Genomic DNA, 26,963 nt, shown 5'->3' on the forward strand with positions numbered 1-26,963 from the left:
GTCAAACAAAGACAGAGATCTTGGGAGACAGAATTATGGAAGAAGTGGCATTTGTGCCATGTGCTCATTTTCTATTTTGTAAAATGGGTTCTTTGATCCTACATTTTAACTCTGAATGGCACTGATTTATTAAAGCATTATTTCTGAACAAGAATGGCCTCCTTCACTGCCAGAGGGTAAAAAATGCTTACTTAATTACAGTGTTTAAATAAAAGAAATATAGTGAAAAAGTTGAAATAGTACAAGGAAATACCAAATGTGAAGGATATCTTTCCCTCCCTGCTCTGCTTCTTTCCAAGGGTTACTTTGTTAACAATTGTTTGTGTGTCTTTCGAGAAGGAACAAAAAGTACATATTATAATGATGAATTTACTTATGAAGAACTTATTGAATACTTACTCTGTGTGAAGCACAGTACCAAGTGCTTTGCAAGTAAGCCTGGAATGCTTCAAACAACCTTTTATGTATGATTACTCTTATCCTTGATTTTACAGGTAAGGAAACTGCAGCATAGAGAGAGACTTGGGCGACTTGCCCAATGTCACACACACTGAGCATCAGCAGCGGGAACACAGCCAGACAGGTGGAGTACAGGACCCAGATTTCGATACCACACTTAGCAAGATCTTCTCCACCCATGAACCCCACAATTCTTCAAGTAAAGCCATCGAGACCCTCTCTCTTAGGACCCTCAATGAATTTCCTCAAGAGATGTTCACTCTCACAGCTGTGCTTGGCATTTGTAGCTTGTTCCCTGCCAAGAAATGAAAGCATGTTTTTAAGAGAAAAAATACAATCTAAAGAGAACCTTACTGAAATAGAGACCAGGCATGTGGAACAGCCAAGATAAAGGGGCAGGAACCTTCCCTTCCCTTTCCCTGTGCCATTTTTCCTTAGGAAGCACTGGTGACAGCATTTCTAAGGTAACAGGTGGAAGTGGGAGGGGTGGAAGGGGGTTCTTCCAGCCCCGAAGTGAACCTGCTGAGCCATCTCCTCTGAGGGGCAGTTCCAGCTGGGGAGAAGAGGTTGCTCCGTGAGGGTTGCAATGATTCTAGAGTCCCACAAAAAGGATTCTGGGTGAGCAGTGCCCAAGAAAATTCACACCCGACAGAATTAAGCAGACCTGGAACATTTTATCAAGACTATCGTGATAGGGGAAAGAGATTGCACTCAAAGCAGGAGAGTTGTTAAGTTACTATAAAAGTCCCTGAGGAGGTTAAAAGGGGAGGTTGTGCAATGTGGTTAGGCCATATGTGTTTGCTAATTAATGTTTTCCAAAGTTAGGCTCCTACCTCCCCACGGAGACTGGGAGATAGGGGCGCTATCATACCTGAAGATTCTGTTTCAACCGGATGATTCCCAGGTCCTTGAGAAAGACATTCTTGATTTCTAAAACTGGTGAGAGGCTGGGAGTAGATTTACATCTCAAAGGCACAGAAGAATAAAATTGCAATGGAAAATTATTTAAGTAAATGCTCTGAGAAATGGGGACTCAAGGGAGCCTATAGTCAGGACAAAGGCTGGCTAAGGTTTAGAGTGGCACCTTCAGGCCTTTTTGGTCAGCAGAGTCCTTCCTAGTGACAAGGCTCCTTCCTTTGCTTTGCAGTCAGGCCCTGGAGCCCAGATTCCACTGCAGTAGTTCAAAGCTGGTCGTTTCTTTTATTGTGAAATTAGCCCCTGTTTTTGGAAAGTGATTTTTTTTTCCCTTCAGCTTTGGCTTTCTTCCCTCTCCTATGGCATCTTAACTGTTAGGATTTTGAAAATCATTTCATTTACAGAGATAGAATTGAATAGTGAAGCCTTCATAATCTGTTCTCATAGCTGCACGATTTTAGCTGATTTTGCATTTTTAAAAAGCTGCCAGCTTCCTGCAGAGGAAAGATAGCAACCATTTAAACAGGACTGTGGCTAGCAGGCTTTCTTCTGCTTAATTCTGGGCAGCTTTCACCTGCATGGCTTAGGTAAGGTTCTACTCAGAGACAAGACTCTCCAATGAGAGACTGCTGGCAAGGAAGATGCTGAAACGCTGTCAACACCAATTCATGCAGAAAAGAGAAGAAATCCTATTTAAATATAATTCTTAGAAGCACAAATCACAGCCTTGACTGCAGACAGGTAAATTTTTCAGCGTTACTGAATTCCTCTCTGCCAGGATGGGAAGGGTCCTTCCAGTGTTCCACTTTGCCATCAAATCGTGTATGCCCTTCCCATTACAAAGTTCAGGGCTGACATCATGGCCAAGAGGCATGTTTAAAACCCAGAGCCTGCAGCTACTCTCCCACCTCTCCTGCCTTTTTCAACCCACAGCAGCTAATTCCCGAATTCACAATAATGAATCTGAATCCTTTCAGGGTAGAGAGGATTGAAAGATTTTACTGAGGTGTCTGTTTCTTCAGCCTTTCAATTTGGTTGGAAAACAGAACCCTGTGTATCTCAGGGAGCATCTTCCAGACATCCTACAAACATGGGCCCAGGGAGTTCTTGAGCTGATCCCCTTGGGAGAGTTCTAAGACCCTGCCCCAGGAGCTCTGTTAGGCTGCAGTCAATATAGGCAGCATATGGACCATGTAGAAAGACAATTCCCATTTTTGGACAGTAGCTGAGTGAGATACCAACAAAGCCACAGGCTGTGGTCTCTGACACTGAGTTACATAACACGTTTCTCTTCCTAAGGAACATGGTATGGTGATATTTCACATCTACAGGAAAAAGAAGGAAAGAGTTTTCACTCATTTGGCAGTGCACAGTGGAGCAGGGACAGGATCGTGTCTGGCCTCATCCATAGTGGCTTAGTTCACTGGGATAGAGAGGAATCCATCAGCCGGCAGGGCTGTGCACTCACCTTTAAGGCCCATGCTACCTGCCATCCAGTCTCCTCTGAGTCAGCTTAGTATTTTGGGAAAGAGTTTTCTTTTTTTTTTTTTTTTTTTTTTTTTTTCTGACAGGCAGAGTTAGACAGTGTGAGAGAGAGAGAGAGACAGAGAGAAAGGTCTTCCTTTTTTCCATTGGTTCATCCCCCAAATGGCCGCTACGGCCGGCATGCTGAGGCCTGCACGCTGCGCCGAGCTGAAGCCAGGAGCCAGGTGCTTCTCCTGGTCTCCCATGCGGGTGCAAGGCCCAAGCACTTGGGCCATCCTCCACTGCCTTCCCGGGCCACAACAGAGAGCTGGACTGGAAGAGGGGCAACCGGGACAGAATCCAGTGCCCCAACTGGGACTAGAACCTGGGGTGCTGGCACTACAGGTGGAGGATTAGCCTAGTGAGCCGCACCAGCCAGGGAAAGAGTTTTCTTGACCAAAACAGATAAGCTGTTTTGATGTTTGTAAAATGGATTTAAGGTTGTGTTGTTTTATCAAATGCCACTCAAGTAAGGTCCTCAGGCACCTATCGCTTTTGAAATGAAGCCTCCGAGACTACTGTGAGGTTCAAGTAAGGTATCTTATGTTTAAGTAAAAAAATATTTCCTAAAATCGTCAAAGGAAATATCAAGGATTGTTATATAACACTGAAATCAGGGCATTTCAGAAGAGGGTATGAATACCCTCCCATTTATATCATCCCAAAGTGCAATGTTTGAAGCCCCATTGGCCTGGATTAACAAAGAGTCCAGGCTATTTACACCACCTTTACAAATCCATAATTCAGACCAGAAAAATAACAACCAACCCAAAACCATGAAATAGAAAACCCCTCAGAGACTTGAGGACAAGGTAAGTGGTTTCCATTCACCTTCAATTTGGCTCTGAGCTTTGTGGAAAATACGGCAGAAGGGAAAACATCATGAGTTTCATGACTTCTGCCTTTACACAAATCTGCTCTAATGGGGTCATCTTGCCTATTTTACAAAGAAACTCAAATACATAGAATTTAGGAGTATTTTGCAGATTTTCAGACCTGAGCTGAATTCTAACTTGAACCCAGTTGACTGAGCCTTTCTAAATTCCTGTGCCATTTTACACCCTGGCATTTGCCTCTGGCTCTCAAACACAGATTCTCCCCAAATTTGGACAAAACAAGACATAATGGCCAGGGAAGGTGTGACAACAGCAAGATTCATATTTAACAGCTGTTGAGTCACATGAAGTTTGTGGATGATCATGTGGGTACACACATGCTCACAGCTTTCAAAGGTTCCTAGGAGGCACAGACTGGAGCAGGCTATGCTCTTTTACTAACGTGTTGCATGAACTTCATGAAAGAGGGAATGGGAGGGAAAGGAGTAGTCATGGCCAGGCCAACTTTCTGAGGACTAGGAGCATTTGCATCTATTCACTTAACTTAAGACAGCTGAACAGCTTGTAAAATTAGCTAATTGCATCTCCATTGAGTGTTTGGCCAAGGTTGGCATCTACTAAGTTGCAAAATCAAAATTAAAACCTCAAGTCTACATGTCTCTGTAGCCAGAAATTCTTCCCACAAAATAATACAGCTTCCAAATTCTGCACTGTCTTTCTTACTTATTAAATGAGGAGGTTGCATGGATATTTCTTCAGAAAAGACGTATGTATAGGTGCTGGCATTGCAGTGCAGAGAGTTAAGATGTCATTTTGGGAAGCCTGCATCATATACTGGAGTGCCTGAAGCCCTGGCTACTCCACTTACAATACAGCTTCTTACTAATGTGCATCCTAGGAGGATGCAGATGATGGCCCAAGTACTTGTGTCTCCCACTTCTCACGTGGGAGGCTTCAGCCTGGCCCAGCCCCGGCTGTTGCAGGTATTTGGGAAGTGAACCAATGGGCAGAAGACATTCTCTCTTTCTCTTCTCTCTCTCTCTCTCTTTCTGTGTGTGTGTGTGTATAGCTATGCTTTTCAAATTAATTAAATATTTTAATATATATATGCATGTTAATATACATATATGTCTTCCTGAATAGAAATGACCACAAGGAAATATCCTAAACTGTTAAGATCAGTTTTCTCTGGGGTAAAGAACAAGCTTCACAAAGGGAGAAATTAGGAGGAGAAAAAGGCACACACAAAACTCAAATCCTTTACAATTAAAATGTATTTATGTCTCACTTCTGCAATTAAAATAAAAGATACCAATTAGACAATTCCGAAAGTCCCTTCCAGCTACACCATTGTGTATTTCTCCTTACTAAGCAACAGATTCAGCTGCGTCCTGCAGTTCCACTTTACCTGATAATGCAGTTTGGTTCTTATTAACATTGCGGGGCAATTGTCCCATCTAGTGGTCACTCAAAAAAATTACAAAGCACTTGCTTTAATGGAGAATTGGATCAACATGTGCATAGCATTCAGCCCTGAGGAGAAAAATAGCTCATTATTCTTTTTGTTTACTTGCTTGCTTGTTTTAGTAATGAAAAGTGATTAAGTTGATGTAATAAAAATAATGTGACCTATGGTAAAAACTTTCCCCCAAGTCAGTGAATGCCATGTTCTATATTAATCCCACACTGACATTTGTCACTCATAGGTTCACAGATTCATCCAATGTCCTAGCCAACAAGAATATTAGACACCCATGGAATTACACACCCACTTTACAAACTTCAATCCCTCTGGACTGAGCATGGATTTTCTTCATCAACAACGCCATCATTACTTCAAATCAGCTACTGAGGAAAAAGGTGGAAACCTCCTTCCTAGAAATGTCCTACCTAGAGGTATAATTGTGATGACAGTTATGAGAGATTGCCAATCTATGAGAATGAGATAATATTACCAATCCCATAGAGTCATTTTAAATTAAATGAGACCATGTGTTATATATTGTGTTGCAGAAATGGCATATGTAAAATGTCTAGCACAGTGCCTGGAATACAGTGAGCATTCAATGAAATTGGTAATGTGGTTGCTGCTATTTCATTATTACTAAAGTAAGACAAATAAAAGGCAAGTTTAAGTCCTATGCGATCTCGAGTGCTCCATCTCCTCATGAGTAGAAGCCAGATGACCAGCAGTCACACAAATTAGTTAAGAAAGATCTTGCTTAGGTGGGAGGTTGTATCACAGGGAGTCTAATGTCTTTCTAACTCTGGCTCCATAAATCTGTTGTTCTAGGATTTAACACACACATAGGGTCAGAAAGGCCTTGAGTGCATCCAACCTCACTTCATCTCAGCAGCATCTGCCAAGACCCATGAGACTACACACCAAAATAAAGCAAAAATAGGGGCAGATGTGTGGCCTAGAGATTAAGATGCAGTTTGGGATTCTCATGCCCCATATCAGAGTGCCTTCGTTCAACATACAGTTCCACTCCTGACTCCTGACTCCTACCAATATGCAGCCTGGGAGATAGCAAGTGATGGCTCAAGTAGCTGGGTCCTCGCCACTCACATTGGAGACACAGATTGAGTTCCATGCTTCCGGCTTTAGTCTGGTCCTGCTGTGGCTGTTACATCCATTTGTGAAGGAAACTAGCAGATGGAAGCTCTCTCACGCTCGCTCGCTCGCTCTCTCTTTCTCTCTGTCACTCTGCCTTTAAAATAAAACTTCTTCAAAAACCTCAATTGTTTTCAACAAATTGATTTTTCCAAGTCAATTTAATGGTGAAAATAATTTGCATGTATGTATTTGAAAGGTAAAAAGATAGAAATCTTCTATCTGCTGGTTCTTCACTCCCCAAATGTCTGCAATAGCCAGGTCTGGGCAAAACTGAATCCGGAAGCCTGAAACTCCATCCAGGTCTTCCTCGTGGGTGTCAGGGACCCAAGTGCTTGAGCCATTGACCTGCTGCTTCCCAGAGTATACATTCACAGAAAACTGGAATCAGAAGCAAAGCCAGAACTCAACCCCAGGCACTCCAATAATGGCAATGTTGGTATCCTAAATGATATCTTAACCTCTGCACTAAACACTTAACCCTTATCTTTCATTTTTAAAATATTTCTGGAATAAATATATACCTAGATGAGAAAAAAATTCAAGATAATCAAAATGAGCCTCAACACAAACAAAAACTAACTAAAATGGACCAAAGTTCTTAAAGCAAATCATAAAACCGTAATACTTCTAGAAGAAAATATACAAAAATATCTGCATGATTTTAAAATTGACAAAATTGTCTAAAGCTGGAAACACAAAAAAATCACATACCATAAAAGAAAGAAGTGAATAGATTACACCTCATCAAAATTAAGAATTTCTATTCACTAAATGAAGTCCCTAAGAAAAAGAAAGGACAGGTTTTGACTAGTTGAAAAAATTGACAAGTTATTGAAAAAATGATCTATAGCATACAAATACAGCCAAAAAATTCAGTATATATAAATAACTTCTAGAAACCAACAGTAAAAGGATGAAAGACCAAATTAAAAACATACAAGATACATGCAGACTAAACACACACACACACACACACAGAGAGAGAGAGAGAGAGAAAAATCAGTAGGTATATGAAAAGGTAATCAACTTTAGGGAAATAAAAATTAAAACTACAATAATGTTACCTCATATCCACTAGAATGCAAAACTCGGAAAGACTGACAATACCAATATTAATAAGAATGTGGAACCACCAGAGCTTTCACACATTGCTAATCATTGTGTAAAATGGTACAACTACATTGGATGTGTTAATGAGTTGACAGTTGTAGAATCTGGATGATGGAAGATGGAGGTACCTTTCTCCGAAGGGAGGAGAGAACTTCCACTTTGACTATGACCCTATCGGAATAAGATCAAAGTCGGCGAACTCTAAAGGCTTCCATATTACTGACGCCATAAACAAGAGTGTCAAATTGTTAAGTCAGCAACAGGAGTCACTGTGTACTTACACCTCATGTGGGATCTGTCCTTAATGTGTTGTCTAATGTGAAGTGATGCTATAACTAGTACTGAAACAGTATTTTTACACTTTGTGTTTCTGTGTGGATGCAAACTGATGAAATCTTTACTAAGTATATACAGAATCGATCTTCTGTATATAAAGATAATTGGAAATGAAAAAAAGAAAAAACCTGGTGTTAAATTGGAAATGGCATAGAAAATTAACTAATTTTTAAAAAATATCATGTAGGATCTCTGTCTTTAATGTGCTGTACACTGTTATTTAATGCTATAACTAGTACTCCAACAGTATTTTTTCACTTTGTGTTGCTATGTGGGGGCAAACTGTTGAAATCTTTACCTAATATATACTAAACTGATCTTCTGTATATAAAGAGAATTGAAAATGTATCTTGATGTGAATGGAAGGAGAGAGGGATCGGGAAAGGGGAGGGTTGTGGGTGGGAGGGAAGTTATGGGAGGGGGAAGCCATTGTAATCCATAAGCTATACTTTGGAAATTTATATTCATTAAATAAAAGTTAAAAAAAAAGAATCTGGATGTATGTGCAAATTTATTACTCTATTCTCCTTACTTCTTTGTATATAAGAAAATTTGTTTAAAAGACAATGGACCTCTGTAACCAAGGAAAAACCCAGATTCTAAGGAAAAAGGTGTACTTTACCCAGCAGTCAATATCATTCAGTGAAACTGGTCATTTCAAACTCGAGCTTTTTAAATATTATCCTTATCCCAGGCCCAATTCTGGACTCTAAAACTGGACCCCTGGAAATTGAGCACAGTATTTTTTTAAAGTGCCCAGGAGATGCTAATATTTAGCCATGTCTGAGAATCACAGATAATCTTGACTCCTGGTTGCATTTCATGTCCTGTTTGGATGTCATAACATCTTCTGTTGAGAAGAAGCAGAATTCTATATGGGACCACCTGTAAAAATGTGTGCAGGTTGAAGAATAAACAGGCACATATTAGAAAGTCATTAACATCCCTGGTGATGAAGGGATGAGCTGTAGGACTACTGTTAAGAGATTCCAGTGAAATGAAATCAGTAAACAAAAGAACTATCTGCACCTCCATGTTTATTGAAGCTCAATTCACAATATCTGAGACATGGAAGCAACCTAAATGCCCATCAACCAAAGACTGCATAAAGAAATTGTGGGATATGTACACTATGGAATACCACACGGCAGTAAAAAAGGATGAAATCTGGTCCTTTGCAACAAAATGGAGCAAGCTGGAAAACCTCATACTTGGTAAAATAACCCAGTCCCAAAGAGACAAACACCATATGTTCTCCCTGATTTGGGAGAATTAATAGCGCAGCTAAAATGAAAGCTATAAAAGTGAAATTGTCACTTTTAGAATCAATGTCTTCAAGAATCCTTGACCTGATTGTTGAGGGACTCTTTACCATTGTTACTTTTTATTGTGTATATCCTTTTTGTTTTGTTTTGTTTTCTTGTTTTTTTTTTCTCTGCTTTCTTTCTTTCTCTCTCATTTCTCTACTTCACACTATATGCTGAACTCTCTATGTAACACAGAGTTAATTATATGTATTTTAAGGCAATTGGAAAAAGATTCCAGCTAAAAATAAGGAAGGGAATAAGAGATGGAGGAGACAGTCTAAAACTGTAAAACAGTACAGTTCTGCATACAGGCATATAGACTTACCTCTCAGGGTACAGCCTAAGAACTAATCATGGGGCTCCAAACCCATAAGAATCCAAACTCCATCTTCATTGTTAAAATGATCATATTAAATGTTAAAGGCAACAGATAGACTGGTCTAAGTTTAAAAGGGATGATATTAATAACATCAAGTACCCGGTAAAAATAATAGAATTAAAAGGAAAGAAGGACCAACATGGGAAGCAGTCCACACAGCAGACTCCTAGAATGATTTTGGCAGTAAATAACACTCTGACCTCAGAATCAACCCATAAGGCTTCCTAGTCAGGCTGAAAGGCCTGCGAGAGATTTCAGGCATGGAAAGACAAGACTCTGTGACAAAAAAAAAAAAAAACAATATCCTACATGGAGGATCTCTGCGAGACCTCAGAGGAAAGAAAGGGTCATCAAAGAAGGAGACACAGTTCTCTGAAGGGAGAAGAGATCATCCACTTTCCTTATGGCCATGTCCAAGTACCAACGGAGTCTGTGGTCACAAAAGGCTTCCATGGCCTTGGCAGCCCATGGCAAGAGCCTAGGATGATCACTGACATAATAAAAAAGAGTGGCAATTGTTAAAGGAACAACAGTAGTCACTGTGCACTTGCTCCCCATGTAGGACCTCTGTCCCTATTGAATTGTAATATGAGAATCGACTGCAAATTCTCTCCTCAAACTGTACTCTACATGTTGTGTGTGGGTGTGGGGGCAAATTGTTGAAGTCTATGATTAGCATAGAGTTGGTCCTCTGCATATAAAGTCAAACTAAAAATGAACCATTATGAAGAAGGAGATGGGAGAGGGAATGGGAGGTGGGATGTGAGCGGGGTGGGGGTGGGGGAATGGGGGAAAGAACCACTATATTCCTAAAGTTGTATCTATGTAAAAATGCATTCATTAAATAAAAATTTTAAAAGTGACAAAAAAAGAGATATCCCAGTGAGGACAGGGGGGTGGGAGCGGTGGAAGATCCACATTCATGGACACGACAGGGTGCCAGAGCAAGGTAAGCAGGCTTACAAAGAGCCAGAGCAGATGCCTGCAACTCGGTCGTTCCCTGCCACCACCTGTCCTGTTCACACAACATCTAACTTCCTCACCTCCTCCTTGCCCACTGACAGTTGGAGGAAACACTGAGTCACTTGTTTGAACCCACCAGCAAGAAAGGGGCTGGAGGCCATTCTCACAAATGTTCTTTGATTTCTGCAGAAATCAGATATCAGGCACAAAGAATTTAAGTCACCAATCTATAGGAATCTTGTGCTATCTCACTAGCAAAGGATTAGTTCCTGGTTTCCCAAACAACAAACAACAAACAAGCAATGGAGCTTGTGTTGTATTGCTTCAATGACTAAATCTATAAACAAAGTTTAAAATCCCCTTATTTGGCCTGGAAATTTCTAGGAACATCCTCTAGCCCATCCCTCTCGTTTTACAAACAAGAAAACCAAGAGCAGAGAGGTGAAGTGACTCGCCTACAGTCACCCATCTGGTTAGAAGCAGCATCCAGATATTCTGACTCTGAGCTCAGGGCTTTTCTCCCTGCGTGCCCAGCCTCCCCAGCTGTCATGTTGATAGCCAGCCAAGACTGAACCATGAAACCCCAAGGTCAGCAAGAGAACATGAACACCTGCTACTTAGGTTTCACCCTTCATCTCACAATGTGACTTCCCAGATCTATGTCATGGCAGTTACTTGGTTTTGTCCCATGGGGTTGAGTTTTCAAAGCAGAGAAAGGAAATAAATGCCAACAAGCTTCTTACCGGTTCCCCTGAGAGGTACCTGATGCAACAGGCAGGTGCTGACTGGGCCAACTAAGACAGTGCTGCGTTAACCCAGGGAGGCAGGCATGAGAAGGAAGCAGGTTTCATTGGCTTCCTGATAAAACCTAGTGGGCTCCCAAACCACTGTTTCTGGCATTATTCAGCCTGCAGCCCTGAGGGCTGGCATCCCAGAAGCTGGCCTGCTTGTGGCAGGTCTTCTGCTCTATCCCTACCCTCTACCCTCACCCCTGTACACCCCCTGTTAAGAAAGACTGCCACAGCAGGGTGAAGACTTACACAATTCCACATCATGGAATTTTCTACCACGGCCTTGTCAGTTCTCTTCATAGTGCACAGAAATTTGGGATTATAAATTCATTATTTACTTTTCATTATCTGTCTCACCCACCTCCCTAAGTGTATAATATAAATGATTGTTTGCCCAGTGCTCTGAGCAGCACCTTCTACTTAGTAGGCACTCAAATAAATACCTGTTGGGATTGTCAAATAAATAGAGACTGAAACATCCTCATGCCTAAAGAGAGGCAAATCACTTTCAGAGGCAAACTCTTGCATTTGGAATAGGATCAATGATAGAACATTCAAGTACCTCTACTTGCTTGTCACATTGGGACCTTATCTACCCTGTAAGACAATGACAACAACTAATGTGGTATAGAATTCTAGTGATCTTGAAATACATTCACATCCACTCTTTGATCCTTACAAATAAGCTCTTAGTTATTACTTGCTTTTATTATTTCTTATTTTGTATAATTTATTTTATAAATGTGAAAAGCTTTAAAAAGTTAAATGACTAATCCAAAGTTACTGCATTAATAAGTAGAAAATACTCTATTTCCAAACCAAAGGCCTCTAACCCTATCATAATCCTAGCTCTGAGAAATATGAACCTACTCCAGGAACAGGCACAGGTGTTCTGTTCTGGAAGAAGTTCAATAATGGCTTTGAGAAAGTGTTGGCTTTGCTTGACGGCACTTAGGCCTACAGCAAGAGCCAAAAAATCCTCATAGATCAAAATATTTGTAAAAAGAAAAAGGAGAACTGAAGAGTAAAGAGACTGTAATCTTCTGCCTGGTAAAGGCAGAAGAAATAGGGGCTGACATTGAGGCATAACGGGTAAAGCCACTGCCTGTGATGCCAGTGTCCCATATGAGCGCTGGTTTAAGTTCCAGCCGCTCCACTTCCAATCAAGCTCCCTGCTAATATCCTAGGAAAATGTAGTGGAAGATGGCCCACATTCTTGGGTCCCGGCACCCACATGGGAGACCTGGCTTCAACCTGGCCCAGCCCTGTCCATTGTGGCCATTTGGGGAGTAAACCAGCAAATAGAAGCTAGCTAGCTCACTCGCTCTCTCTCTTCTCTCTCTCTCTCTTCTCTCTCTCTCTTCCTCCCACCCTCCCTCCTTCCCTCTCTATAACTCTTTCAAATAAAGAAAATAAAATAAAGAAGCAAGAGATAAAAGAAACACAAAGAGAAAAAGAGAATATTTTTATCCCTGTGACAAAACTGTGACATTAACTGCAAATGGCAGCGGATCCTCCATTTTGCCCAGATAAAGAACAAAGTGTGCCTGGTCACCAGGAATCTGGTGCCATTGTACTGCCTGGTATTCACAGAACCCCTTTCTTTTGAAGGGCAAAGTGAATGACATATATTAAAACTACTGTTGTCATTAATAATGCCAACCTCTTAGATTTGCATAGCTCCATCCCTCCAAAGACTTCAAAGCCTTCCACATATATTGTCTAATAATCCCTCAGAATTTGTAAGAAAAACCCTCCCAGAGTGCTATGAAAATACATTTTAAAGTTCTCTAAAACATTCAAACACATTTCAGCTTTATCTGTAACCACTTTCCCTTGTTCCAGCTTAGCACATTTCCATTTTGAAATGGAAATTTCAAATAAAAAATAGCTGAAACAACCATTTTCAAAGTAGAAGCCTAAAAGAGAAATTATAAGCCCCAATCTCTAGCCAAATTCTTGCTTCTTTTCTGCTAGAAGTGTCAGCTTCTCTCTCTCTCTCTCTCTCTCTCTGGGGATTCTAAAATAGCACTGGACTCACTTCCCCTTCCCACCCTCTCCTCAATATTCTTTCTGTTCCGGGAGTATCTAACGGGTAGAAACAACAATTAACATGCACTAAGTACCTACTCTATCTCTGACACTGCACTTATTGCTTTACATATAGTACTTCATTTAATCCTTATGGTAAAGACTTCTAATGGTCACTCAATATCCAGACTATTTCCTAGCCTCTCTTGCAGCTAGGTGTGTCTGTATATCAGGCCAGTAAGTAAAAGTATTCTTTGGAAACTTCCAGGAACATAATTCAATCCTCATGTATGTTTTTCCCTTCCCCTGACTTTGCAAGGATTCCCACCAAGTTCCCCATCAACTCTACATGTGGTCTTCACTCTATTATTCTGTGCTCTATGCATTACAACCTGATTCTGGGGAGCCAAAGGATGTGATGATTTTTTTGTTTATATAAACTCTAGTTTATGTTATTCTAGATATTAAGAGGAGATGGATATAGTTTGAAACAATTAGACCCTCAATACAAGAGATATACCCATGAAAGTTCATGAAAACCATGTGTTGGAGACCAAAGACACTTGGCCTGAACCCTACCATTCAACAGCTCAGAACACAGCAGAGCCTATGTTAAAATGCTAAATAATCTGTGTATCCTTGAAAAAGATCTTTCCTGTCTTTAGACAGTACTTTAATTTTCAGCATCAGTATCCTCTGAAACCAGGGACTCTGGTGCTCATGTGGTATTGAGCATCACACAGAGTTGCAACAGCACCACAGCAGCACCCTCCAGGCATGCAGTTGAAGAATCAGGAGCTCCTTTACTTTATTTTAATAAGCCGATTTGAGAAGTCATTACTTCATAAGGTCAATTGTCTCAGCTGTCTTTGCATCTTTAGTTTAATTTTTATCACACACAAAAGATCCCAAATATTTGATAAATCAAAGAAGAAATGGAGTGAAGCGGGATCATGGCTTAAAAGAAGCTGACCAGATGTCCCACCATTGGCTATGAAATCTTCAGATTCAATATTGATATTTGCATTTACATTGGAAGTCCTAAATACTTGAAGGGCTGAGATAAGAAAATAGTAGATTTCTTTCTTATTTCACATAATGCATTTTAAGTGCATTCTTATACATTATCTTTATTTGTTGTTATACAAAAAAGTAATCAGTAGGGAGGTAACAAAAATCTACAACTATACTACAAAGAACCTGACAGAGATATTCACAGAGTAGACACTATATACTCTGACCCCAAATCTGTGCTTGTTGCATGATCCAGTACAATAAGAGGCTGGACACTAAAGTGTAATCACCCATAGAGAAAGATACCAAACTACCCAATCTCACATCGTGAAGAAATGTGTTACATCATTGATTTCCACCTTTTGAATTGAGCTGCTGGACTCTGGTACCCCACAACTGGCATCCTGGTTGGCCCAAAGCAACCCAGAAGTGCTATTGGAGAAAGGGAAGAAATGAAAATAAGTATGTCTAAGAGCTAGCCAAGAGGGGTGAAGATGGGGAGTCAATAGGCAGTTGTGTTCCAAAATTGGCAAGGTGAGGAAGAGGAGAAAGTAATATTTCTTGAGTATATACTACATACCAGCTCTGAGCAGATACCTGATGTATAATTCTTAAATACACACAACGGTGCTCCCTAGTCAGTAACATTGAGCTATTTGACAATAAGGAGACAGAATCTCCCAGAGATTACCTCACTTGTCTGAAGGCAATTAGAAGACAGCGAAGCCATGACTCCAAAACCCATCCGCTCTGCACATTTTATTCTGCTTAATTGTAAGGATATCATTAAGGTTGATGTAAGAATACTATTAAAGTACCAGGGCCATCAAAGGAATAGAAAAATGACATAAAATGGAACTGTTTGTGCAGCAGAGTCTGTCAGTTGGCTACCCAGTATCTATTCCTTTTTTTCTATTTCCTAAAGGAACCCAAATTCTGCTCAACTACCCATCCCTTTTCATGCAGCCCATGTGGTCAGGGAAGTTTACCCCATTACTGACTTTAGGTATAGATTCTACTTTGTCCATATAAATCAATGGGAGATATTTCCTGGTTACTCTTACTACTCAAACAGTGCACATGTGATCTAAACTATCCCAGCCAGATTAAATGAAATAATTTGCATTCCATATTTGAGGACTCCATATCTTCCTCACTTTCTCCCTTCTCTCCTTCCAATACTCTCCTCCTCTCCCTCTCTCTTTATCTTAAAACATGAAATTAAGGGCATAAGTTTTCTCAATTTCTATTGGCAAATAGCTTGTGTCTGGAAGGAGAATTACTCTGAACATAAAGTAATATGTAGATGATATGTCACAAATATGGAAACAACCTCCATTCTTGCTGATATTCATGAGGCACAGGATTTTGCTTTACTTAGGGACTTCCTGTCAAACAAGATAATAAATGTCCTATTTGTTTAATCCAGTTTGAATTAGAATTTGTTACTTACAGCCAAAATCCTTCTAACTAAAACCTTATTTTGCATCATCTGTCTTAATGAAAGATAAGAAAATGACTCAAGTTAGGGTAGAAGTTGCTAATGAGGAATTCAGTGTTTGGTTCACTAACATTTGTCCTGTAATTCAGTACCTTAAAGGTTGTCCATGTTCATCAATATTAAGCACTGGTGCAGCTTCATGGACAGCACCCACTGACCTCTTGCATCCTGTGCTGGTGTCATCCTCATAACTTTGTATCTATAGATAAAGCCCAAGACTCATGCCATGAAAACATGGGGACTGGGGACAGTATAAAATGGTTTTACTAAAGAGTTGGAATCTGACAGGGAACCTGAGTGAGTTTGGAAAATTATCCTACTTCATGGTTGTGTAGGTCAGTGACTTAGCTGAGCAACAATGAACCCTTTGGGTGAGTAGAGAGAGAATAAGAGCATGCACTCCATGTTGTGGGTTACTGTATGTTGGTGTGGAGGTTGATTCTCCATTTTGTAGTGCAGGAATGCATAAGAATCAGCAGAAGTAGGGGAGAAGGGTAATGGAAGGAAAGGAGCCTTACAGTGAGGAAAGGAGAGGGAGCTAGAAGCTAAAGCACTCTGCTTCTCTGTGCACACTTGGTAACCTCGAGACTTTGAGATCTCCCAGAAATATATTCCCACCCTCAGAAAAGCAACCAAAATATCAGGTCAGGGAGGGGCCGTGTTTTACAGACACTTCCTATAACAGTGGAATGTGCAGGTACTACTTTAGGGAGTTTGTAGGCTGTGAGGAGGGAAAGGGAAAGAAAAAATAAAGAGAAGTCCTTATTTCTGGGCACACACGAAGCACTCCCCAGAGACTCCTAAAAAATATTGGAGACTTTCAGGAAACTGAGCTTCTGCAGCTATGATTTGTGGACTCAGAGCTATTGATTTTTAGGTACTGATGACTATGTGGACATATTTGGGTCCAAAGGCTGCTGAATCCTGAGACATCTGGATTACAGTAGTTTTCCTAGGGTGACCCACTCATGCCAGTTTTTCTAGGACTTTCCTGAAATTAGCAATGACATCCTCAATTCTTTAGAAGTCCCTCAGTCCCAGGCAGGCTAACATGGATGCTCAGCCCCTAAACATTCCATACCCACATGTTACAGCTTGAATGTCCCCTCTGAAATTCATATTGAAATTTTATTCCAATACAACATTGTCAAGAAGTCAAATCTTTAAAAGTTGATTAGTTCACTAAAGCCCTGCTCTCATAAATGTGTTAATACTGTTACGATGGACATGGGTTAGCCATTAGGGGAATAGGCTCCTGGCAAAAGGGTAAATTCAGCCTCTTTCTCTCTGATACACTTGCTTGCCCTTCTACCTTCTGCCACATGATGCAGCAAAAAAGGCCCTCATCAGATGCCATGCCCTTGATTTCCCAGCCTCCAAAACCATCAGTCAAATGAACTTGTTAATGACCAGTCCCAGTCTCATGTACTCTGTTAGAGCAACATAAAACAGACTATGCACCCATCCAATTCTTAGAACATGCCTCACATTGGCCATTTTCTTAGTCTGTATCAAAATGGTTCAACAGGACCCAGATGAAACAAAAACCGATGAATCCTACTTCCTAACCTCACTTGAGCCCTGAAGCTATGTTACTAGCTCACTTAGAAAGGGAGGAACATCCTAAGTGGAAGAACCCTAGACCTAGAGAAATGAACAGCATGGTGAATGGTATCAAGGAGATGGCAAAAACCCCCAGTGTGCTAAGTACACATAACAGATGTCAACCCTCACTTTGGGAAGACGCCAAGCACCTAATGAGCAAAAGAAAGGCTAGTTCAGATGCTTCTTAAAAATAAATTAGCCAGGGAACAATTAAAGGCCTTGAATGAGCAATTAGCCCAACTGGCAAAGACTTATAAATTCTCTCTCTATCAAAACAGTTAATTGAAATTATCAGCCTTTAGAGGGGAATTACTCTTTTTGAGATTAGTGAATGTGTCATTAGGGCTATGAAAAGGTCAATAAAGCACTTATTCAAAAACAAGGGATCTCAATTCTTTATTTAAGGCCACTGTAATTAAATCAACATTGTATATAGCCAACATGGGTGCCTTTGTACTATTATGTTGATCATATTATATCAAGGTACATTCTTTGTCCTAAATTATCTTGTACAAAATAAGTCACACACCAAACCTGGCCAAGGAAAGTAAAAGTCTATATAAACCAAATGGTCCACTGTGGTCACCCAAATTCAGTTCTTGGAATAAGCACTAAACCAGAGCTGCCAAAATGCCATCAAATTTGATCTGTTTAGTCACTAACTCTCATTTAAAAGCATCCTTTCTTCTGTATTCATTGTAGAACATATATGATCAATGAAACTTAGTCATTTTAACTGCACTGTTTTGGAGATCCCAATAGTTTAGGCCAATTGTTCTCAAATAGAAGAAAATTTGCTTTCTGGGGGCCATTTAGCAACCTACATTTTTATTTGTCTCATCTGGAGAGAGGGATATCCTGTAGGTAGAGAGTAAGAATATTGCTAAATATCTGCAATTGACAAGACATCTCCCAATTACTCAGCCCAAAATGTAAATAGTGCTACTGCTAAAAATCTTTGATTCAGAAGTACTCTAATTTACAGTTAGAATTTGTTCTAACCATAAAAAGAGAGATTTTGGGGGCCTGGGTTGTGGCATACCAGGTAAAGCCACTGCCTGCAATGCCAGCATCCCATATGGACACCAGTTCATGTCCCAGCTGCTCTACTTCCACTCTAGTTCCTCTTTTAATGGCCTGAGAAAAGCAGCAGAAGATGGACCAAATGTCTGGGTCCATCACCCATGTGGTAGACCTAGACAAAGTTCCTTGCTCCTGGCTTCAGTCTGGCCTATTGCTGGCCATTGCAGCCATCTGGGGAGTGAACCAGCAGATGGAAGATAACTCTCTCTCTCCCCCTATCCCCCCAACACCTGTGTGTGTGTGTACGTGTGTGTGTGTAAGTCTGACTTTAAAAATAAATAAATAAATGTTTTTAAAAACAGAGATTCTTCTTTAAAAATTAATGGCACTAGTATGATAAATAGAAATGTTGTTTGAATTGAGCAACCAAATAATAGTAATTAAACTTCCTTGTATGTAACATTGGGTTTGATATTGAGATTTTTTTTTCATTTCTTTAGAGCCAATTCATCAGGATTTTTAATTGGCAATATTTTATTAATTGATTATTAATTAGTTTTTCAAAGTATTAACACTGTATGAGTATACCCTTTCAAATATTCCATACCCCAAACATTTTTTTATTATTGATTGGGTTTATTTGTTCCACTGAGCCAACTAGTCAAAATTAGTGAGTTTTTTTCTTATTGTAATTCAACTATATGGAGAAACAGAGATATATGGTAGTTATCCTAACATGAGCTCATGTTTTTAAACAAATTTCTCTCCAATAAAGACACAACTAAAAAAATTATATTATTTCTATGCATTCTTAACCTATGCTTATTTCTATGCATTTTAACTAATCATCCAGTATTTAAAAAAATAATAATAATAAAACAACCACTTTGTCTCTTTGCCCAAAGCTTTGCTTCAGGAGCTAAATTTTTGGCTGAGGTTTAAGTACATATTTTATTCCCAAGCACTCAACAGTTATTACCTGGGAGACTCCTTTGTCAACAGAGCACATATTAAACCAGTTACTGGAATTATGTTAAGATTATATATGTTAATTTGTATTTGACAAACTTTCCTCCCCAGTGCCTACTGAGACACTAGCTAAATGCCTGGCCTGACTTGTATTATCAAAACTCACATAAATAGAAAAGCCAAATTCCCACGCAGGGCATAAAAACATGAATTACATGATTCATTAGTGTTCCTGAAAGAAGGAGTAGCTTCTAAGAAAAAAATTATTCCAGGGAAAGTCACAACCTTTGATGAGTCACGTATTTGTCATTTTATTGGCTTTCTCCTGAGGGTGAGGGAATGCCCTTAGAAATAATGAGAATCATTTATGTGGTTAAAAGCCTCTACTGTCACTGTCAGTATTTTAATTTGGGTTTTGCCAAGGCTACGTGGTTCATGTTGTAAAATCTTTCAGCCCCTGAAAGCAAGAAGATAACTATAGGAGGACAAGTTTGGTGTAATTGCTTTCACATCTTAGCTTTGTAATACTAGAAGACTTGCTATAGCCACTTGTTTGCTCCAGGAAGTTTAGGTTGATTCTTTGGGATTTTCTATATAGACAAGAATGCCATCTGCAAACACATATAGTTTTATTTCTTCTTTATCAAGCTATATACCTGTTATTTCTTGTTCTTGTCTTTTTTTATTAGCTATGACTTCTAGAATGATGTTGAATAGGAATGGTGGGTGGGACATTCTTCCCTTTTCCAAGTCTTAGAGACTTGCCCAGTTTCTCTCTATTAAGTAGAATGTTAGTTGCATGTTGTTGTAGATGGATTTTTTACGACTGTATTTATTCATTTGAGAAGCAGAGTTACAGACAGAGGGAAAGACAGAGAGAAAGGTCTTCTACCTGCTGGTTCACTCCCCTGATGGCCGCAATGGCTAGAGTTGAGCCAATCTAAGCCAGGAGCCAGACACTTCTTTCAGGTCTCCCACCTGGATTCAGGGGCCCAAGCATTTGGCCCATCTTCTACTGCTTTCCAAGACCAAAATACAGAGCTGGATCAGAAGACGGGCAGCCAGGACAGAAACTGGCACCCATACACAGACAGACTTAGCCTACCATGCCCCAGTGCTAGCCCCGTTTTAGATGTTTTTTTAATCAAGTTGAAGAGTTTCCCCTTATTCCTAGTTTACTAAGAATTTGTATCATTCATGAGTGTTGTATTTTGGCAAATCTGCATCTATTAATGTGATTTTATGGTGTTTCTCCTTTAGTCTGTGGATTTCATGGAATAAATTAACTCATGTTTCAATGCTAAACTCGTCTTGGACACCTGGAATAAATCCCACTTGACATTGTGTATAATTCTTTTCATACTTTGTTGAATTTAATTTGCTAATATTTTACCTAGGTTGTTTTGCTTCTATATTCATGGGGAATATTATTCTGTAGTTCTACATTCTTATAACATCTTTATCTGGTATTAGGGTAATGCTGGCCCCATAGAATGAGGTACATTATGTAAGCTTCTATTTCCTCAGAGAGATTGTAAAGTATTGGTATTATTTCTTCTTTAAATGCTTGGTACAGGAGCCAGCACTGTGGCTTAGTGGGTAAAGCTGTTGCCTGCAGCACCAGCATCCCATATGGGAACTGGTTTGAGTCCCAGCTGCTCTACTTTCAATCCAGCTCCCTGTTCATGAGCCTGGGAAAGCAGAGGAAGATGGCCCAAGTTCTTGGACCCTTGCACCCATGTGAGAGACCCAGATGAAGCTCCTGGCTTGTGTCTTGTCCAGCCCTGTCCATTGCAGCCATTTGGGGAGTCAACCACCAGGTGGAAGACCCCTCTCCCTCTTCTTCTCCTCTCCCTCTCCCCCTCTTCCTCTCTTTAACTCTTTCAAATAAATAATTTTTTGAAAAAATGCTTGGTATAATTTACCAGTGAAGCAATGTGGGCATTATACCTTCTCTTTTGGAAGTTCATTAAATATTAATTTAACGTCTTTAATATATGTTGGTCTATCAGATCATGTTGTGTTACTGAGAGATGAGGGGATTGTGTCACAAGAAGTGGCTTCAAAAATACATTTGGATGAAATGGATACTATGAGAAATGGTGACTTGATCAGCCCTTGCCCTGACTGTTGATGAACAACTTAATACTTTATCCCTTTTAGTATTTTTTTGTTCTACTTAATACTATTGGTTGAACTCTGTAATTAATACAAAATTATTCTTTTTTTTTAAACTTTTATTTAATGAATATAAATTTCCAAAGTATAGCTTATGGGTTACAATGGCTTCCCCCCTCCCATAACTTCCCTCCAGCCCGCAACCCTCCCCTTTCCCGCTCCCTTTCCCCTTCCATTCATGTAAAGATTCATTTTCAATTCTCTTTGTATACAGAAGACCAGTTTAGTATATATTAGGTAAAGATTTCAACATTTTGCCCATATAGCAACATAAAGTGAAAAAACTAGCATTGGATTACTAATTATAGCATTAAATAGCAATGTACAGCACATTAAAGACAGAGATCCTACATAATTTTTTTTCAAATTAATTAATTTTCTATGCCATTTCCATTTTAACACCATGTTGTTTTTTTTTTCATTTCCAATTCTCTTTATATACAGAAGATCACTTCAGTATATAATTAGTAAAGACCTCATCAGTTTGTGCCCACACAGAAACGCAAAGTATAAAAATACTGTTTCAGTACTAGTTATAGCATCACTTGGCTTTAGACGACACATTAGGGACAGATCCCACACAAAATTATTCTTAAGTGTTGAAACCTAACTTAAAAGTGATCCCTGTTAAATATAAGACTGGGAATAAGAGAGGGAAGAGATGTACAATTTGGGACATGCTCAGTCGGACTTGCCCCAAATGGTAGAGTTAGAAACGTGCCAGAGGACTCCAATTCAATTCCATCAAGGTGGCATGTAGCAACGCCATCTCACTAGTTCAAGTGATCAATTTATGTTCACAATTGATCATAATGATAGGACTAAGAGTCAAACGGATCACATAAACAAGACTAGTGTCTGCTAATATTAACTGATAGAATAAAAAAAGGGAGAGAATGATCCAACATGGGAAGCAGGATACACAGCAGACTCATAGAATGGCAGATGTCCTAAATAGCACTCTGGCCTCAGAATCAGCCCTTAAGGCATTCGGATCCAGCTGAAAAGCCCATGAGAGTATTTCAGGCATGGAAAGCCAAGACACTCTGGCAAAAAAAAAAAAAAAAAAAAAAAAACCCTAAATGAAAGATCTCTGCGAGTGAGATCCCAGTGAGTGGAAAGAACAGGTCATCAAAGAAGGAAGTACCTTTCTCTGAAGAGAGGAGAGAACTTCCATTTTGACTATGACCTTGTCCACATATGATCAGAGTCGGCAAACTCAAAAGGCTTCCATAGCCTTGGCAACTCATGACAAGAGCCTAGGGTGATTACTGACGCCATAAACAAGAGTGTCAGTTTGTTAAGTCTACAATAGGAGTCTCTGTGCACTTACTCCTTACGTAGGATCTCTGTCCTTAATGTGCTGTACATTGTGATTTAATGCTATAACTAGTACTCAAACAGTATTTTACACTTTGTGTTTCTGTGTGGGTGCAAACTGTTCAAAGCTTTACTTTACTTAATATATACTAAATTGATTTTCTATATATAAAGATAATTGAAAATGAATCTTGATGTGTATGGAAAGGGAGAGGGAGCGGGAGAGGGGAGGGTTGTGGGTGGGAGGGAAGTTATGGGGTGGGGGGGGAGCCATTGTAACCCATAAGCTGTACTTTGGAAATTTATATTCATTAAATAAATGTTTTAAAAAAAAGAATACACTTGGAAAAGAGTCCATAGGCAGAATCTACAGAAAGAGTGGGTATGGCTAAAGAAAAAACTACTATATCGGAGACGTCCTTGCTAAGCAGATCTTTGTCTCTTTTCTGCTTCACGCTTACCTAGTCCTCCCACCTTACGCTGGGGAAAGAAAATCAAATCTTCACCTACCCTCAGGCCTCTAAGAATTAGTGAAAAATGAAACCAAGTAATCATTATCCTAATCCTTTTATATAAGCTAGGGAATGAAAACTGTCAAACACTATTCAGTAAGGTGGTAGGGCACGTAAGTGATCACCTTTAGTCCCACAATCCTCTCACTGTATCTTGTCCAGAAAAATTAAGTAAATTGCCAGCATCACACATAGGGTTTTTAAAAAAAATACAAATTATGTCACCTCTCAGTCCCATTTGAAACTTTTTTCAATTTTTTTAATTTATATAAGTTGAACAAATTTCATGTATTTCACATATACAGATTTAGGAGCATAGTGATATTTTCCACCCTACTCTTCCTCCCACCCTAACAAACATGAGAGTCCCCTGTGCTATCATTTCTGCTTTCTTTGAAGACACTAAAATAAGCTAAAAATCTATTATTATTTCTGTTCTTTTTGATAATCAAGAAAGGAAATTGTTACTCCCACACTGGAAAAGAGGCTGAGGGACACCTGGTGGTTGATCTGCAGAAATGCATCTTTCTTGAATAGTATTGTTTATCATTGCTATTAATAGGTTAAATTTGATTAGCACATACACTAATTGCCTTAGAGCAGTGGTCTCAACCCTTTCAGATTCAATGCTCCCATCTTATGACTATTATTTTGAGTCACCCTCCTTTTCTATCCTGAAATGAAATTCATACATAATGTAGTCTACACATATAATTACAAATTTTCAATATCATGCTAAAGTATAACGAAATATTTCATATGTAAGTACTTGGACATGGCAAAGCTTGCAAACATGATGAAGCAGTCAGATGCTTGCACTTACATGTGGAATTGTGAATGCAGCACTTACAAATGCAGACAAGTGCCAGTGTATGGAGTCGACAGCTACAGCACTGCTATCAGTGTTGCCACTTCCTAAAATGGTGACCAATTTTTGGTAAAGTTGAGATCAAGACAAAATCCTAGGCGGGGCAGGTATCTAGCCTAGCAGATAACACAAACACATTCCCTATCAGAGTATCTGGGCTCAAAGTCCACCTCCCACTCCTAATTTCAGCTTTCTAATGCAGACCCTGGGGAACAGCAGAGATGCTGCACGCGATTGGGTTCCTGTCCTCAACATGGGAGACCTGGATTGAGTTCTTGGTCTTGGCTACAGCATTTGGAATGAACTAACATTTGGAATTTTCTTGCTCTCTCTCTCTCTCTCTCTCTCTCTCTTTCCCTATCATATAAATAAATAAAATTTTAAGTATACTCTTTCCCTCATTTTACCCAGTAGTTGTGTCCCTAAAAAGTTACTAAAAATAATTTGCAACAGATATAAAGAGACTTGGAATTTAGTTTCTGATCATTACATATTTTTTCCACTTTAAGAATGAATGTCTGGTAAGACACTTTAAAAATCATGCATGGGACTGGCATTGTGGTACAGCAGGTAAAGCCACCACCGTAACACCAGCATCCCATATGGGCGCCAGTTCTAGTACCAGCTGCTCCTCTTCCAATCCAGCTCTCTGCTATGGCCTGGGAAAGCAGTAGAAGATGGCCTAAGTCTTTGAGCCCCTGCACCCACGTGAGAGACCCAAAAGAAGCTTCTGGCTCCTGGCTTTGGATTGGTGCAGCTCTGGCCGTTGTGGCCCTCTGGGGAGTCAACCAACAGATGGAAGACCTCTCTCTCTCTGTCTCTACCTCTCTCTGTAACTCTTTCAAATAAATAAACTAAACCTTTAAAAAAAAAAAAAGAATTAGACTGGCGCCACGGCTCACTAGGCTAATCCTCCATCTGTGGGTTCTAGTCCTGGATGGGGCACCGGTTTCTGTTCTGGTTGCTCCTCTTCCAGTCCAGCTCTCTGCTGAGGCCCAGGAGTGCAGTGGAGGATGGCCCAAGTCCTTGGGCCCTGCACCCGCATGGGAGATCAGGAGAAAGCACCTGGCTCCTGGCTTCAGATCGCCGCAGCGCGCCAGCCATAACGGCCATTTGGGGGGTGAACCAATGGAAGGAAGACCTTTCTCTCTGTCTGTCTGTCTGTCTCTCTCTCTCTCTCTCTCTCTCACTGTCTAACTCTGCCTGTCAAAAAAAAGAAAAGAAAAGAAAAGAATTAAACTCACAGCATTTGTCAAGTGTGACAGACTTTGTGGATTCAAAAGGTTTCCATAGCCTAGGCAGCTCATGTCAAAAGCCTCAGGTGGTCACTGATGTCATATATAAGAGTGTTAATTGTTAAATTAACAACAGGAGTCATTGTGCACTAACTCCCCATGCAGGACTTCTGTCCTCAATGAGTTGTATTATGAGAGTTAACTGTGATACTTGTTCTCAGTTTTGTGTGTGTGTGTATGTGTGCAAATTGTTGAAATCTTTACTTAGTATAGAGTTGGTCTTCTGTGTACAAAGTTAACTGAAAATGAGTCTTAATGGCGAATGGGATTGGGAAGGGGAGAGGGAGGAGGAGGAGGAGGAGGAGTGGGAGAGTGGGTCGGAGGGCAGGTATGGTGAGAAGAATAACTACATTCCTAAAGTTGTACAAATGTGGTGGAATGAGAAGGCAATGCCAAGATGGCCGCTGGCAAGCGAGCGTCAGTTACTCAGGAATGCTTTGAAACCCACCTGGCAACAGAGCCTGCCTGGCAACAGGCTGTGATTGGATGGCTTTGAAACCCACATGGCAAACGGAGCCTGCCTGGCAACAGGCTGTGATTGGATGGCTTTGGAAACTGCCTGGCAACAGGCTGTGATTGGTTGGGGCATAGACCGCCCCTTGACCGGATTGGCTGGTCTTGGCTATATAAGCTGTTGTACCAACTGAAATAAAGGAGTCTGTGGGTTGCTTGCCTCAAGCCCGCTTTCACCCGACTCCCGGGGTCTGTGTGGTGACTCGTGCCTCTTGCCCCCACCACGATCCTCCTCTCAGAAAAGAATCCACTGCAACATTGTTGAGAAATCAACTGCAACATCTGGCACCCAACGTGCCCACGACCCTGAGATTAAGAGTCTCATGCTCTACCGACTGAGCTAGCCAGGCAAACCGAAAGTAAAAGGAGGAGCCGAGAAACAGCCTACGCTTCTGGGCGGTGTGTGCCTAATCTGGGGTCACTTAGACCGAGGACAAGGACAAGGAAAGGGGCATAGGAGGGGGGGTTCTGTGCTCACCCTCACAGAACCGAACAGCACACAAAACACTGAGGGGCCTTCTTGTCGAAATCCAGGGGGGACCTAGCCAAGTTCGACACACTGTCTCTTTCTCAGTTACCAACCCAGAAAGCAATACACAGCAAAAAGTATTCTTCAAAAATGAAGAAAAACTCAAGACTCTCTCAGATGTAGGGTAATTAGGAGAATTTGTCACCAGCAGACCTACCATAAAAGGATGATTAGAGGACAGTCTATAGACAGAAAGTGATTAGAGAAGTCCCTTGATACACCAGGAAAGATAAAGGAACACAATATCAAAGTAAAGGTAATTACAGCAGACTTTCTTTCTCCTGAGTCTTCTGAATTATGCTTGATGGTTGAAGCAAAAATTACACTGTTTTACATGTCCTTAATTATGTATAGAGAACTATTTA

The sequence above is a fragment of the Lepus europaeus genome, chromosome 13 (assembly GCF_033115175.1).
Source record: "Lepus europaeus isolate LE1 chromosome 13, mLepTim1.pri, whole genome shotgun sequence".
Taxonomy (NCBI): Eukaryota; Metazoa; Chordata; class Mammalia; order Lagomorpha; family Leporidae; genus Lepus; species Lepus europaeus.